Source organism: Coptis chinensis, chromosome 3 (genome assembly GCF_015680905.1).
Source record: "Coptis chinensis isolate HL-2020 chromosome 3, ASM1568090v1, whole genome shotgun sequence".
In the NCBI taxonomy this organism is placed as follows: domain Eukaryota; kingdom Viridiplantae; phylum Streptophyta; class Magnoliopsida; order Ranunculales; family Ranunculaceae; genus Coptis; species Coptis chinensis.
This window is the reverse complement of record NC_141458.1, coordinates 31,360,303-31,375,661: the sequence shown is the minus strand read 5'-3', so window position 1 is coordinate 31,375,661 and position 15,359 is coordinate 31,360,303. Positions and strand designations below refer to the sequence as shown.

The following is a 15,359-nucleotide window of genomic DNA, read 5'->3' as shown; positions in this document are numbered from 1 at the left end:
TGAAGAAGTTCAAGAAATAGAAGATGCGACTGGTCGAGCAAATGAGATGCCGAGAAATCGTCGACGACAAAGACAACCAAACCTAAATAATGAGGTAACACTTGATTAGAATGAATACAAAACACTTGATTGATTAATTGATTGAATGAATGAATCTACAAGAGACTATTGATTAGAATGAATGCAAAACACTTGATTGATTGATTAAATGAATGAATGCAAAACACTTTAATGAATGAACCAACAACATTTAGAACCCGAGCCCAAACGACACCTTTGGGTCATTTGGGGACTCTAGCAACCAACATGGCTAGGTCGTTTGGACCCTCTATGGAACTACATGACTAGGTCGTTTAGGAACCCTATTGGCCTATGTGGCTGGGTCGTTTGGACTAAATATAGTAAGAAGTTCATTTTTTTTTGGTGACTTTGAAATCCCTCATTACACAAATTGTTTCAGACTCTTGTTTTATTCTATATGTAGAATCCTTTGTTGCGATCCGAGAACCGATCCTCTACAAACTCGAATGATGTTGATTGTCAACCGATTTTAAGTGATACAACTGAAATATTTACTACGGAAGAGGTATGATGGAGTAGGCATTGATTTTATTTATTTTTTTATTTTCTAAATATAATTTTATTAGTGTATTAATAATAGTTGTTGTTTTTTATGTGTTTAGGTCTTCCATATATGTATCAAGGTAATTGGTTGAGCACAGTGTAGGAGATTTATCAATTGTTGTAAGTTCAACTCACTGTCCCCTTACACCGCTCTTCCTCTAATCAGACTCCACAGATTTGTACAACATTGTACAACATCGTCCAAAGTCATAGTCATATCCCCAAATGGCATATGGAAGGTGTTGGTCTCCTGATGCTACATCTCCACAAACGCTAGAGGCTAATGGTGGATCCATATGCTCGTAATAACTTAATAGGAGATCATACAACCCAAATTCCTTCTCAGCTTCGTGCTCAAATCTCTGAGACTTTCTAAATTCGCTTCATGAAATCCTATTGGCAATAACTTCGGCAAGTCGCTAAACACACTTCAACGCCCGCAATCCTCCTCCCCAAACAACCAAGCACGATTAGACTCAATTAGCGAGAAACAAAAAGATTTTGTAAACGAAAAATCAAAGTACTAAAGAAAATCAAAATATTACTCTCTTCTCCCAAATATCATGAAGGCATTCACCGCATAGTCATACAATAGCTATGACTCATACGGGCCACCCCCATACTCACCTCTTTTGAACTCCAAATTATCATTGAATTTTCTCACAAAATCCAATACTATATGTGCTTCTTCCACTGGTGGTACAACTTCTACCACATTTTCTTCCACATCATCCTCCTCCTCCTCCTCATCCCCATTGTCATCCTCTTCATCACCCTCCTCATCACTTTCCTCTTCCCCCTCCTCACCCTCCTCTTCCACTATATATACTCTTCCCACGATCTATATTTATATCTAAACCTACATTGTTATCGCTATTTACACTCAGAACTTCAGGAATTTTAGAAATCTCAAGAACCTCTTTTTCTTTGTGGTCTCCTCTACGCACTAATGCCATGGTGCCCTCTCTCCTTCTTCTCTTTCTTTCAGGCTCGTCACCACTAGAGGAACCGCCACCAAACAACTTCTGCATACCCCTGAGTATAGTTTTCGCTACATTCTTCACATTCTTTGATCGAGGACCCATTGCTACAAAGAAAAATAAAACAAGTATTAGTAACTATAATAAGTTTAATCAAATCTAAATCAAATCTAAATCATATTCTGATTTTTAACACTACTATTACAATTCCAAAACTTCCAAAAATTCCAACAAGAATTACTTCGCAACGAAACAAATGCCATAATTGGTATACCGACCACTAAGATTATTAAAAGAAAAATCAAACACCATTAAATTCAAACAATTTCCAATAGATAATGCAATCGAACTAGATAAATTGCTATATTCAGTACAAATGAACCTAGTCTTAAAACAATGCTTCAACAATGCACCAAATATAATTCCATAAAATTCATTTATCGACAAATCAAGTAACTGAAGATTCTAAAACTAACCAACAAACTCTGGTATTAAACTAGACATTGCATTACTACGTACTCAAATTAAGTTTCCATATATTCACCATTTCAACGTATTCGACAAGGTACATTGCTCGTAAATCAGTGAAAGTATACAGAATACAATTATTTCTACATTTCCAGATAAATTACAATGCTTTCTACATTTCGAACTAAATTACAATTCTTTCGACATTATAAATGCCACAAAATACAAACACTCTAAAATGGGTAATTGAAATACATAAACACTCAAACACTACAAACACTCAACTCTATTTCTAACTCTAAATCTTGTATTAACTCATACAACTCATACAAAGAATATTCAAGAATATTAAAAAAAAAAAAAAAAACATTCAAAGCGACCTCAATGGGTCGCTTGGGGCATCTTCAAAACGACCTTAGTGGGTTGTTTCAATGTTTTAAACAATACTTCGCTTTGGAGTTCAAACAACTTGCATTGTATAATAATCAACAATAGAAACTACAAATTATTCAACAATAACAACCATACTTATTATTCAACAATAAACACCACAAATTGAGAAACTAGATAGAGTTGAATTAAAAAAAAATTAAACAAAATGCACTCACAATAATTGATATTCGAAACTGAAACTATCCTTGTCTGCACTCCACAACAACCCAATTGAATCAACAAAGTCAAAATCTCCAAACTCCAACTCTCAAACTCAACTCCACAATGTCGCCCAAACTCAACGTCTACAATGAGTGTTAACAATGGCGGTTAGAATATACAAAATCAAGTTTTGTTTTTGGTTTGTTTTGTTTTTGGTTTTGGGTTTTTTGTTAGACTTATGAGAGAGATGACCAGTTAGAAAAGGTTGAGTAACCGGTATGCGTTGAAGGTGTGGGGGGTGTATTGGGCTTGCTTTGGACTTCGCTGTTTGGGCTTGGACTGGAGACTGCCCAATATTCCAATTCATGTGGCGCCCAATACAGGACTCTATATGTATTGCCATTAATGTTCTAGCTCTCCATTAAGGCATGGCATGTGTTGCTCATAACATACCATCAAATAAAGCGTATGTTTTTTGGTTAGTTTCAGAAGAAAAAAAATTCATGGAGCTATATTCTCTTAAAAGGTTTGGAGTAATCTTGTGTAGTCGTGTTCCACGAAACAGATGAGGAATGCCGATAAATTTTATTTATTTATTTACATATTTTTGGATGAAAGTACAGGTAATGCATTCTGTGTGATCAAACAAAATGTAACGTGGCATCTATTTTAAATAAATTGACCCTCGCATACACAATATACCTTGCGTCCTTGCCTCGCTTGTAACGATTGTCTTCTAAATTGGCATTATATTTCCAGGCCATTTTATGGTGGACTGGCGAGCGAAAACCAGAGCTCATGGTCCCCTAGGACAGTTTTCACTGATATATATATGCCTGAAAACTGTTTGCCTGGGATCCAATCTTAGGAACCATTGTTCCGTGGAAAGAGAAAGTTCAAACAGATCGATTACTGAAGCATCTTATTTGACGTGCTATCTAGTGCAATAAGGTGTCATAACAATACTAAAGTTGAGTAACCATAGTAATGCCTTTATTAGGTTAAACTAGTTTTTGAACCCGTCCTACAAACGGGTTGCGTTTAATGATATTGATTAAAAAAGACTTAATTATTATTGGTTCATTAATTAATTATCATTAACATAATTTTATTTGAATTTATCATGCAATGTAATTTTAAAAAAAAAAATCAATACGTACATGAGTATAAAGTTTGTTTGTTTTTTTTTTTTTTTTTTTTAATGTAGTATAATTGTAATTATAATGTAGCATTTAGACTTTAGATATTTATAGAGCTCTAACTCAAAGTTAGGTCTTCTATTACCTACGTATTACACATATATATTGAATATAGTGCCGGCACATGACATAACAATGGTTAGTCTTAAATTCATGCACCAAGTCCTAGTAATATGTATACAGGCGTTTGCATATGCCTTCTTTACGTACACAAACATATGTACGTACGACACGCCTGCCTCTTTGCTATGTTCCTCAGGGTGCTTGGTGTGACCAACATGTTCCTGCAATTAAAAGTTCGGGCGTGCAGAGAGCATGTATTTTGCATATGTATCGAGTAAGAAGGTTATTGATGTAACATACTGAAGATTGCTTTGACTTAGTTTGTACATGAGACCCCCTGCAATTCAGATCATTTTATCATTAGCTAGTTATTGGATCGAAATTACTAAGTCAGTGGACTATATATAACTTGTTTTAAGGGCCTATGTTCTCTCTTAAAGAACAATAATTACACCTTGTTTCGATTTTTTTGCTCCGTTGTTTTGGTCTCTAAGTGCCAAACTTGTATTAGTTTTGAATTGTTGGAACCATTTTAGTGATATCTGAGCACTGATCAGTGATGTTCAATCAAGTTTCCAAATTGTGATAATGCAATGACCTTTTATACCGTTGGTGTATTGTGTGCTTGTAGAGGGAGAGTTTGGTAGAATTCTGCACATGAAATCTTCGGCTTGCAGTTTGTATTGCTCAAAGGACTTGTCCTTACTCAACAAAGCTCGGTAAATCCAATCAAAGAAATATGAAAACTGTTAGATCGATGATACTTTAGCCAGCTTCCTATTAAGACACATTTCACTTTCATATCACAACTGTATGTATGATATGTTTCTCTATTTTTCTTGAAACTTACTCTTGATATGATAGAAGAACACTTGCTCTAGCAAATTTGCTATCCCAACTGAAGATATCAGTTCCGTCAATACCCCCTAATGATTTCAATAGATTGAGATAAGAAACATTATTTGTTGCCCTTAGCAGCCAAGCAGCTCCCCATATTAGCTCATCCTTGTAATTTAAACAATCAAAAATGCTAACCACAAAAGAATAATCGTTTATGCTTCAAAGAAAAGTGGTAATATATTGTCATCTACATCGGGATTTTAACCATTTGTAATAGAAATAAGATCATTTTTTCAGTTAGTGCCCCTTTACTCAATGTTGATGTTAAAAGTTCTTTCTTTTAGACCATATGCCTTAGTTGACTGAAAATTTAAACAATTACCTGATATAAATATTGACAAAATATGTTAAATACATATAAACTTCTTACCTTGTATCCCGAATATGAAAGCAAGAAAAGCGGGCATACAAATGAACCAAGTGAGTCACTATGTGCATACGTAATGCTTTGCTTAATCTGCATTACCTTCTTTGATGTCTTTAGAAGCAACTTTGAGTATAAAGGGCCAACTTTACGGAACACCATGGACGCAGCAGCGCGTGCTACATCAGAGCCTGGATTACACACTTCGAACTGTGTCCATGTCCTCTGGCCGCTCCCAACACTTGTGATCAGCATTAGGATCACCAACTCCTATATAAAGCTTGCACGGAGTAGAAGAGCACACTTGAGAAGGTAGTCTGTTGCCCACCGAATGGCACCTCTAGCACTTCCTAATTGGCTCCCCATGCGCCCACCATATTCCCATGAACTCCATGACAACATAGTAGTTGTGAATGCCATAGGGAAGTTGAACTTAACATTGTCTCCAGTATCATAGTAACCGCCTCTTAGATCAACCTAAATATCTAGCAGAGAAGATGTTAGAGATACAATGTCTAGCAACAACACTCTCCGCATAAACTGAATATTTAGTACGAAGACAATGTGGAAGGAAACTCGTGATTTTAAGCAATAAGCACTGAATGCATGATATTACTAAGGGAGAAGTAAACAAAAACAACAACACAATGACGACGCGTGTGCGGTCAAGCCATCGATATTCGAATTGGACCTCCATGTGAGTTCTTGATCTGGGGGAAGGTTTCCAGACCTTTAGCCCTGAAAAAATAAGATAGCTTTGGATAGAGCATCCTCGTGGTTGGGATACCCATCAATCTGAACACCAAAGAAGAAAACAAATAAAAGTAGGAAGAAAAGAGACTTGGAAGTTCCTCTTCTTCCCTCATCCATTGGTAGTACAGTTTTTTTTTGTCACTAAATAGGTAATACAGTTAGTACTTTATGTACATAGCAGGATCCAACTATGATGCTTATATATAGAAAAGTTGGGAATCCCAATCACTAACGCAAAATCAGGCTTTTTACTCAAAAGCATCCTTTCTCTTGGGTTTGCAACTATTCTTATAATGGATGAAATGTTAATCAAGCAACCTCTTTAATCCACCCCCAGTGTGTAAAAACATATAAATGCTTCATCTGCTCATGCACCAAGTTTCATAGGTCACTGGACATTGCACAGTCTCCCTATACTACAGTATAGAGTCAATGTTGAATATAGAATCACCCAAGGATCTTTAAGAGTTTCAGTAGCGACCATATGGTTCTTAGCAATAAGGATTAACAATTGAAAACCAATTACATCAATCTAAACCTTGTTAAGTACATAAAGCAGCAAGCCAGCCATATGGTTCTTGGCAATAAGGATTAACAATTGAAAACCAAGTACATCAATTCTGAAGAGCTATGGTACCTTAGTTTTCTACTGTTGAAATGAAGCAGCTAGATTGTTCAAAGAACGTCCTACGTGGGCTTTCAACCCCGTTCAAAGGGTCTTCTTTAACAATTATTTTATGTATATGAATAATGCACAGTTTATTTGTTAGGTGTTGGGTACCTCCTGGTCCTAATACTTCTAATGGAATTGCTCTTGATCACTAACTGATGTATCTGCAGATAATGTTGAAACTCAATAACATGAGTCAACCACTTCCACATATAGCAATTAATACCTTCCACCATCTCCAAACCATATGGGTGGTGCGGTGGACGTCCATCCCACAATATTGTGTTTAACATTTTACATATATACAAAAAGAATAAAACAATAATAATAAAAATAAATGATAGGCCTAACTTAACACATTTTAATAACATGGGCTGAATGTCTATCATAGACTCATAGGTTCAAAAAGCTGACCTGATTCATTTGCATTGAATGAGAACGACACTTCAGAATCTTCCTTTGTCATTGCACCCCATGGATCAATAGAATTGAATTTCAAAGAAATCTTATGTAGTGATAGTTTCTCCTTCCCATCTCTTCTTGACAACCTACATTCTCAAGTTAAAAATTTGCTTACGGTGTTACGCACCCATTCTTCTAATTTTTATTCTGGAAAAAGCAACATGTAACGGGATTCCAGATTAGAATAGAATACATCTTAGAATTCTTTGACACCATTGAACCAACATCGTAGTTCATCTCAGAATTCTATAAGAGTATTCCGTTTTTTTGGAAAAATCAAAACGGAAGAAATGGATATATAAATTGATTAGTTACCTACCTGAAGTTCCAGATTTTGCAATGGTTCCTTGGTTCTTGACCTCTTTTGTCATTCCAATACCGCAATCAAAAATGGAAAGAATTTTCTTTTCTTTGTCAAATTCCATCTACATCAGTCCATAAAATTCTAAAATAGAAAAACCAAAGAGTACTCTATGTCGTACGCTGTTTGTGAAAGGAAAAAAACTAAGATGTTTGTATAAATTAGAACTAATTTCGAAATTTCAGGGAGATGTAAGGAGACATATACCTGTCTGAAATCCCAAACAATGTCTGGAATGTGAATACTTATCCAAATATCCAAATAATGAGAGCGTGAGATGTATCATGCCTTCTTCTTCACAGATGTTTCAAACTACATTTCGACTAAAGTTCTTTATCCTGTTGATAACCTTTCACTGTTAACAAAAAGTGTTTGATGAATAAGACTCCACATGGCACAATCATTTGTTTTTCATTCTAAATACAATAAATGTAAATAGGTTAGTTACATAAAAGACAGTTCAGAGAGGGAAGTAGTCATTGAAAGGGAGGGAAAATGCAATGAGATTGATGGTAACGTAGCAAAACTACAACAACTAACAAACTAAGAACTCTATAGAGAGGGTTTCTTACCGCAACTACAAATGTTTCACATGTGGTTAAGTGAAATGCAAAACCACATATAGCTAACCAATACAAAACCGATAGTCCTAGAATGCATTGCAATTCACGTCCTAGAATGATAGTCTTGGTACAAAAGTCAACGGATATCTTACCCAGCAAAACAAAATTGGTACAAAGTCAAAATAATGCCAAAACCGATACATCCTCAGTATGTGCATGCTCTTTAACTTCAAATGCAAAGATACCACTGTGAAGAGATAATATGTTCCCATATATAGCTAGCATGAGTATATTGTTTCGCCACACAATACTTAAGATATTGACGGAGAAATTCTTGAAGGCGATTGAGTAAGATTTTGGTATTTGAATATTAAGGGTTTCCACAACCTGACTTTTTAAAACCATGAGAATGATACGTAGTAACTTTCTAAGTATCAATTTATAGGTCAATTCAAGAACAGTAATTAACCATCCAAAAAGGTAATAATAGACCAAATGTGGTGCTCTCTCTCTTCAACTTCTTCGAACGACTGTTGAATAGAGAATAGTCCTCTCACCTATTTAGAATTGCTCTAGTAATAAAATTCAGGAACTATGTCGGTCTCTTGGGATTGGGAGGCTAAAAAACATTTGTGTGTCCGTCACTCATAAAGTGTCTATCACACTCTTCCTCTTCCTCCCTTCAAATTCAACAAAACAAATCAGAAATTCTTTTCCAAATATTGATCGTCACCCGTTGGCGTCTCCAGTCTCTCTCCTCTCCTCTCCCTTCTTTTATCGACAAAACTTTTGTACTAACGTAAGCAAAAAAAAAATTTTGTCTGTCACCTATGATGCACGGATACTCCTAAAATGCCATTGCACCTGTATCGGTCAAGTACGATACCGATACAGGTACTGGATACTTCTAGGATACTTCTAGCCTTCTAGGGTACTGGAATCCCTGAAATAGACCTAATCCGATAATTCTACTCCATTGAAATATAAATTGTTCTTGAGGCTTCAAGTTGTATTGACTTTGACATGTGTTATAATGGTTTTTCACATGTTCCTGATCAACTTTACTCAAAGAACTACTAACATAATTTTCATAATACACATATATTTTAAAATATTCATATTAATTAGTCGTACCCATAGGCCGTACCCGTATCCTAATATTTCAAAATAGCCGTATCGTACCCCGTATCGGTGTCGCCGTATTGATACCTATACCCGTATCTGTGCATCATAGTCTGTCACAATAACCTCCGTCTTCTTCTCCAATCTTATTTTTCTGCCGCCCCAACCTAATGTCGGTCTGCACCGCTTCGCGGTTTCTAATAGAAAATGAGGACTAACAACGATGAAACAATACTGAATCAAATAAACCAAGCAGTAAAGTACAAAAGATTCATAGTAGACAAAACATTGTCATTAGAATAATAGGTACGACAAAATAAACACGCAAAAGAAGATATAAATCATGCTCTTTCATAGATTAAAGTGACGTTTACTTCACATGCTTCTCCTAATAATCATATTTCTTGAATCGGATAAAATCATACATACAGGCTTGAGGCACTCATAAAAAATAAAAATAAAAAAAAAAAAATCAAAGGAAGATGGATACAATAGATTTTAAAGCACTCACACCGAAAATTCTAGCTCTGGCCCATAGATATCCATCAAGAAATATTGGAAACAAATATTACAATGTCCAAGAAAGATGAGGATTGAATGCGCCTTATTCCCATGCTTCAAGTGTGAAATACTTTTTGTTCAATTTCAGGATAATGATGCTGCAAAACATGATAGAAAAAAAAAATCAGCAGACTTGTACTATAAATCATGCATCTCTTTGATTGTGAAGACTGCAACATAACTTAAATGAGAAAATACCTACTAATTTTAAAGAACTTCATGGAGAAGGCATAGAGAGGCTCAACAAAATTGATGTAAATGCTGCGTGCATCTCATTACGATTGTGAAACAGTTTTTTCCAACAATTGCACTTCCATCACGCTCAAAGATCTGTCACACAAACAAATAAAATAATAAGCATAATAAAAATCAAAACTATTGTTTATTTCTTTGACTCACAGAGATGAAAATTAATGGGTTTTGAAGAGTGAGAAAAAACTTGCCGACATTGAAACCATTTGAGAAAGTTGCAGCAAGAGATAAAGGTGTGAGAGGCTTTCTTTTTTTCTTCAGTGATGGCGATGAGAGAAGAGAGAGAGAGAGGTGTTTTTACCCAAGTCAAGCAAGCCGCACCCGAAGATTATGGAATCAATAGTCTATGTAGGTAATCAACTGATTATTGATCTAAAATGATCAACTGATTAAAAAAAGTTCAATAGAAAATAAATGTAAGAAAAAGGAGCAATCAAAATGACTTGTACATACTAACATGCTATTGGAAGTGCAGTCATGAATCAATAGCTCATAGTTCATACGTCAAACCAAACCAACTGCTTTGCCTTCACTTTAAAACATGATGAAATTACCATACGGTATTTTAAAATATGATTTCAATAGAAATTATTAAGTGTTTAACAAAGCCCAATCTGGAGCATAAGTTTCTTCAACAACAACAATTTAGAGTATTAATATGACGTTCTTTATAATAAAAGGAGTGACCAACAATTTAGAGTGTCACGTACTCACCTAAGTGCAACAGCCATGATGAAAGTTAAAGGTCATGGCGAAGTTCAGATGGTCAAGCAAAAGTTGGTGAAGTGTTGTCCAATCCCAGCAAGTAGAATCCTTGATTTGCAGTTATTCTAGAATCAATCAACTCAATTCATTTAGTTAATATAACAAATCTTATTTTTTTGGGTAGCATTCCTAAAAAAAAAAAAAAAAACTCATTAGTATCAAAATGCATATCATTAGATTTAAAATCGTTAAATTCCAAAATGGGGTAAAGGTTCAATAAAAAAAACCCAATCCAATAAATTAAGTGGAAAGAATTCGGAGAAATTGATTAAGAGTTTAAGACATAGGAGTGTGAATCACTGCATATTGTCAATTGAAAGGATTCAGTAATATGCCGTACACCATACCTTCAATAAATTTGAGTCAAAACCTGAAAGGATATCTTTTCCATCCTCAGAGGTCCGGTTGCACCTCTCACTTGTCTGATATCACAGATAAGCGCACAATATATACTCCATCATTTTTAGCTGGAATGCCAATTTCTAGACTATAATCTCAGAGAGAGAGAACAAAGCCGAGACTAACCTCTGGTTATGTATGACTTGCTGGGTGGTTATTTCCTAATGATCAAATACCAAGAAATGAGAAAAACAGTAACAATAAAGGGTATCTTGTAAGATATTAAATAACCAACAGCCCAAAACACGTAGAAGGTAAAAACAACATACTTGTTCACCAAGCACAACATCTTGAGCAGCCTTCTCGATGTCAATTTCTTTTGCTCCATGCAACCTCGAGTAGCTAGCAGATGCATCATGAACGTCTGGATAATGATGATGGGACTCATATTTATCAACATTAGCTTGGTTAATTTTGTCTGAGATCCAAAGTGTAGAATTTCATATAATAATTTTAGTCGTGTGTTTTTTTTTTTTTTGGGAACAGTCGTGGGTTTTTGAGACGGGATTCATTCTAAGTGGGAGACATCTATGCAATTTTTTTCTCCATTTTTTTCATAATCCCTCTCTCCTTCGGATTTCTAGTGAGTAAAGAGGGTACTTAAAATTTGCCTACGTGGACACCCTCATAGCGCAGCAAAAGTGACACCTAGGAATTACCTCAAATGCCATATGGAATTCTAAATTTTGAAAGCTTAAAACACTTCCAGTCACAGTGGTTGAAAAGTGTAAAAAGAAAATATGATTGCTCTTAATATCTAAAATATGAAATTGAAAGATATACATCCGTACATGATACATCCTCTCCATCGCCCTGAAGAACATTGATTTTCCTAAAATAACAAAGGAAAGCAATCATGACGATTCCAGAGTTGCTTGATCAAAAGCCGGGATACCAACAGTGAGTAGATTTTGCTGCAGCTGTAGAGATGTCAATTCTGGCAAGTCGATGTAGTGCGTTAAAGTTAGAGATTCTGGGTTACCTTGAAAGAGATGGTGAAGATAGCATAGTTGGTTTCATTGGAGAAGAAAGATGAAAACATAGCATCTATTGGGCATAAAAACGAATTCAAATAATTTTTTTTTTATAGAAGTGATGGACGGGGAAGAAAGGTTTTTTTTATGCGACTAATTGTTTTTTCTTTTGGGTCTAAGTGTTTAACTTTTCGTGGGGTTTTTTATTTAAATTGCGGGGTTTTTAGGTTTAGGTTTGATTACTCTAACAATCGAACTTTATAAGTGGCTTGAAAGCCTTGAGAAGGAAAAGCTCACAACCATGGCTAAAAAATACGGTGGGTTTTGCAGACTTTTTAAGGTGTTCACCAGTTTTTTAACTCAAATAATCCATCCTGATTTCTCGTGAGTAAATAGGGTACTTAAAATTTGCCTACGTGGACACTCTCATAGGCCACGAAAAGGGACTGCTATTATATATATATAAAGATTACTAATATATTAAAATAATTTAATCACATAGGTATTATACCCAACCTATATTAAAATCTGTAAACTATCAAATCACAAGGCGATCCATATCGTTACTCAATTAGCATTAATATCATTTTTGTGAGTACGGGATTATATGATTAGTTAATCAGCTTGAAGGTACTCTGTAAACATTAATCTGCTTGAAGGTACTCTGTACATGTGGGAACCATCAAACATGGAAAGTTTTGCCTAGACAAATATCAAAAGAAATGCATTTCATTCACTTTTATATATATATTAATTTAAAGCCCATCCAATCCCTTGAAACTTGAAAGTAAGAAGTTTAGGCCTCAAGGACTTCTGACCAAGTACAATCTGTAAAGAAAATTCATAAGCCAACTCCATGTTTATTGATCAGTTATGTTTCAACACCACAGCCTCAAACTTAGCATTAATATCATTTTTGTGAGTACGGGATTATATGATTAGTTAATCAGCTTGAAGGTACTCTGTAAACATTAATCTGCTTGAAGGTACTCTGTACATGTGGGAACCATCAAACATGGAAAGTTTTGCCTAGACAAATATCAAAAGAAATGCATTTCATTCACTTTTATATATATATATTAATTTAAAGCCCATCCAATCCCTTGAAACTTGAAAGTAAGAAGTTTAGGCCTCAAGGACTTCTGACCAAGTACAATCTGTAAAGAAAATTCATAAGCCAACTCCATGTTTATTGATCAGTTATGTTTCAACACCACGACCTCAAACAAACCATCATCTTTGAATTGTGAATTCCCAGCGAGGGGCTAAACTCTTAGTCTTCATCTTGAAGAGACGTGAACAGAAACCATAATATGGACATAAAATCAAGTAATGATATCGTATATATTCAGGGATGTGAAGGCGTGGAGAAACAAATTGAATAAACTTCCTTAGAAAAAATAAAAATAAAATAAGCATAATTAAGTGGAGGAGAAAAATAAGTGGATAACAATCGTTACTAACTGCATCCTTCTCCACCCCGGTAGAGAGACTCGGAAAAATAAAGCGTCATCACTTATGCGATGTCAAGTTGACCAATAGATGGTCCAATTCTCCATTCTCTTGCCGTTCCACTATAGACAATAGATGGTGCCAAGGTACAAACCGAATCAAGTATTGAGCGAGAGAACCGGTGTAGCTTCTGCTTGCTCTTTATCAAAAATAAGCGTCATCACTTATGCCGATGTCAAGTTGACCAATAGATGGTCCAATTCTCCATTCTCTTGCCGTTCCACTATAGACAATAGATGGTGGCAAGGTACAAACCGAATCAAGTATTGAGCGAGAGAACCGGTGTAGCTTCTGCTTGCTCTTTATCTCTTCATCCATTAATCTCTGCCAGAAACTTGGGATAACCCTATAATTAACCGGAGAAGTGGAAGCATCTCAGTTTGATGATCAAAAATAAAGTGAGAGAGGCTGTTGTGAGAAGGTTTAATCGTGCAACCATCTCAATTGTTTCATTTTTCAGAGTTTTCGGGTTATTTGTGGTTACTGAACCGTATAATTTCTTTTTTCTCTCTTTATTTCCTTTTTTATCTCTTTTTACTCCTGATTTCTCGTGAGTAAATAGTGTACTTAAAATTAGCCTACGTGGACACCCTCACAGCACTCCAAAAGGGACTGCTATTATATATATATAAAGATTTTCAAAGAGTTGTAGTGTTAGTTATGGCCGGATGTCCATCAAAACTTCAATTTAGTTGCATATATACGATGGTTTCCACTTTTGAAAAACCATATATATAGTGTAATGCCATTGCATGTTAGTAGTTAGTACGTGTTTAATTTTAGATATGCTAACTTTTTTTCTTCTTCATTCCCTAGAGAGAACTTTTCACCTAAGAATGCAGCAATAATAATAGTTATTAATTACGTATAGGCGGTATACCTAGTGTACATAAATGTACTACCAGGGTACATTAGCCAAGAGACATCCAGGCTCCACCGATCCAGGCGTGGACCCGTAGTTTTACGATTGCAATAGTTAGATTTATTAGCCTATTCCAGTGCCATTCGCAAGAACCTTCAGCTTCATTAAATCGGATCCGACTGAACTGTTAGATGCGTGAAAATATACTATTCTTGGGCGTAGTCAAATGACATGGACGACGTAGCAAAGTAGAGTTTGTTGGGGGGAGAAATGGAAATGGAAATGGAAATGAAAACGATAAATTAATAAATAAGAATACTACACCAACAACACTGTGGCTGTAGTTTAGTGGTGAGAATTCCACGTTGTGGCCGTGGAGACCTGGGCTCGAATCCCAGCAGCCACAGAATTTTGGCACTTTGGACAAACCCGATTTTAGTACCATTTTTTTTTCCGTTAAGCACTTTGTTAAATTTTTTGTATTGTTTCAACTATAATCCTAATTTTCTGGGCATCGTGTTTTTTATATATAGGTCGTGTTAATGGATGGTTTTGCTAGATATATTGACTATGTGGACTTCGAGTGTATCTTCGATCAAAAGGTTGCTGGAGGCTATCAATTTAGCTAGGCTTCAAAAACTCATATCAACTGTCGACGCCTGACGGGATTATGCTTCGTTGCTATAAAGGTTTCTTGACTCTTGAGCATGTAACCACATGAGTACAGAGACTCAAATTGTGTTATAGAGTCCAATTGTTTTTGAGCATATATCCGCTGATCGCAAATATAGTAGCAAGATGTGCTAGTGTAAAAAGGTTTTGGTATACCTCACACAAGCTGGTATCAAATTCTGCGTGTGGTAATTATGGACACTATTGCTGGCCGTTGTGCCAGATCATTTACTCCCGTG

At 35.5% G+C, this 15,359-nt stretch overlaps 1 long non-coding RNA gene, 1 other non-coding gene and 1 pseudogene across 34 annotated transcripts; 1 reads left to right on the top strand and 2 right to left on the bottom strand.

Moving 5' to 3' along the window:
- Window positions 1-3,829: 3,829 nt before the first annotated feature.
- LOC147509166 (endoglucanase 3-like) lies at window positions 3,830-5,834 on the bottom strand (annotated as a pseudogene). The gene is made up of 2 exons (XR_015218373.1): window positions 5,199-5,834; window positions 3,830-4,933 (listed from the first exon to the last, which is right to left on the bottom strand). The product of XR_015218373.1 is annotated as an endoglucanase 3-like (transcript).
- A 15-nt stretch (window positions 5,835-5,849) lies between these two features.
- LOC147509165 (uncharacterized) lies at window positions 5,850-13,543 on the bottom strand. 32 transcript variants are annotated; one of them, XR_015218380.1, is made up of 12 exons: window positions 11,370-13,526; window positions 11,227-11,261; window positions 11,049-11,123; window positions 10,651-10,766; window positions 10,390-10,463; window positions 10,128-10,308; window positions 9,883-10,014; window positions 9,635-9,782; window positions 7,646-7,793; window positions 7,397-7,502; window positions 7,030-7,163; window positions 5,850-5,930 (listed from the first exon to the last, which is right to left on the bottom strand). It is a non-coding gene; the product is annotated as an uncharacterized LOC147509165 (long non-coding RNA). The 32 variants fall into 32 exon arrangements; XR_015218381.1 differs by having other exon boundaries at window positions 5,852-5,930; window positions 7,397-7,560; XR_015218383.1 differs by having other exon boundaries at window positions 5,852-5,930; window positions 7,397-7,522.
- A 1,239-nt stretch (window positions 13,544-14,782) lies between these two features.
- On the top strand, window positions 14,783-14,854 carry TRNAH-GUG (transfer RNA histidin (anticodon GUG)). Its single transcript has one exon. It is a non-coding gene; the product is annotated as a tRNA-His (tRNA).
- Window positions 14,855-15,359: the final 505 nt, after the last annotated feature.